The sequence below is a fragment of the Tenrec ecaudatus genome, chromosome X, assembly GCF_050624435.1.
Source record: "Tenrec ecaudatus isolate mTenEca1 chromosome X, mTenEca1.hap1, whole genome shotgun sequence".
Lineage (NCBI taxonomy): Eukaryota > Metazoa > Chordata > Mammalia > Afrosoricida > Tenrecidae > Tenrec > Tenrec ecaudatus.
This window is the reverse complement of record NC_134548.1, coordinates 74114662-74116509: the sequence shown is the minus strand read 5'-3', so window position 1 is coordinate 74116509 and position 1848 is coordinate 74114662. Positions and strand designations below refer to the sequence as shown.

The following is a 1848-nucleotide window of genomic DNA, read 5'->3' as shown; positions in this document are numbered from 1 at the left end:
CAATTCAGCTTCTCTAGGATCCTTTAGTGTTTGTTTTGGAAATATAAGCAATTTTGGTTGAGAAAGACTTAATTCTACCTATAATCAGATCTTTTTGCATGTGGTCATTCTTTTTCTTTTTTTTAAAGTTCATTTCCTTTCTACTTCATTCACTCCCTCCCCTCACCCATTTCAACAGCATTGAATTGTGAATTGGAAGCCTTCAATAACCTTATGTACTAGAAATATACCCATATCTTTTAAATGCTTAATCTTTTCTCTCACTTTCATGGCACTGCATTTCCCTGACATTAGAGCTGGGCTTGGGTCATCTGTATCATCAACTCCTCCTTGTGTGGCTGGATGTTGGCCAGTATCTGCATCACATGAGGCATGGTCGTTGCTTCCTGGATGTCCACTAGATGAAGGGCTTTCTGTTCTTCATCTATAATTTCCGTTTGAACTTTATTAAATCCCTGCTGTATGAACTTCTTCATCTAGTCCCAAGATATTTTAAGGTCTGAGCTCTTGAATTTGAACCTTTTCACCAACTCTATGATCACTGCCTTCAATTTGCCTGAGACTTTGCTTTGTAGTTCTTTGAAGGCTTCGTCTAGAGTGGAGAGTTGGTGGCACTGCTGAACCCAGTGATCAGACACAGAACACAGATGATCTGTCTGTCTTCCTGGCAATAGGTGCTCAAATCCTGCCCATGGGTGGGATATTTATTCTTGGCCACTGTCTTTGCTTTCGTTTCCATTTTGAGGTTGAATTCACTTCCAGCATTGGTTTCTCCATCAGCCTAGAATTCTCCTTCTGTTTGATTGTCTTCATTCACGTGGCTTTCTTGCTCTTCCTCCATTTCTTCCTCTCTGCTTTCTTCACTCATTTTGTTGATTTCCTCCTCACGCTCTTCCTCCGTCATGCTCTCTTCTGATCCATTCTCTTCCTCAGACTGATTCTCTCCAACTGTTTTGCTCTCTGCTTCCATCTCATTCTCCACCTTGACTTCACCTTTGCCTTGGCTCTAGAGCTGGCCCTCCCCCTGGGCTCCTGAGGACCATGTCCCTGCTCCATGGATGCACTTGGCCAGTTTGTGGCTAAATAACTCCTTGTGGCTGTGGAAGTAATGGAAACCTCTTTCTCTGCATGCATACTAGGCCCCAGAGCCTCTTGAACTCCCGAAGCCATGTGGGTGTAGTGACAGGATAAAGGCTTCAGGGCTACCAAACTCAGCACCTTCCTGCAACCTCCTAATATCCTGCTCCTGACTAGGGTTCCTTCCTGGGAAATAAACACACCTTGAGGCCATGGTACTACTTTGAACAGGGCTTGAAGCAGCAGTGGCTGCAGCCCCCATTTCACAGTTCCTGTTCTGGACATAAGACTATCTTATTTTTAGTAGATCTCACAGTGGTTTTCTTCTGTGTGTGCTCCATTTATGATATTTGGTAGTAGGTGTGTGCCCTGCAGTGGGGTCTTTAATTTTGTCCCAATATTCTTTCTTTCCTTTTTATTTTTCATGTAATTACTATTTTTAAATTGTGACAAAAACGTACACAGCAAAGTATTCTCCAATTTAAGAACTTCTACATGTATAATTCAGTAACTTCTACATATATAATTCATGTTGTGCAACCATTATTGATATCCTTTTCCAAATTATTCCACCATCATTAACATAAACTCAATGTACCCTAAGCAAAAACTCTTCCTCCTTTATCCATGGTAACTGTATTAGCCTGGGTACTTTACAGAAACAAATCCACAGAAACATCTATGTATAAGACAGAGTTTTATATAAAGGGTAAGTGCACATCAAGAAAACATCCCAAGCCAGTGATGCCCAAGCCCATAAGTCCAACATTA

General features: G+C 41.5%; 1 pseudogene; it reads right to left on the bottom strand.

Moving 5' to 3' along the window:
• Positions 1–290: 290 nt before the first annotated feature.
• On the bottom strand, positions 291–1291 carry LOC142433429 (tripartite motif-containing protein 44 pseudogene; annotated as a pseudogene).
• Positions 1292–1848: the final 557 nt, after the last annotated feature.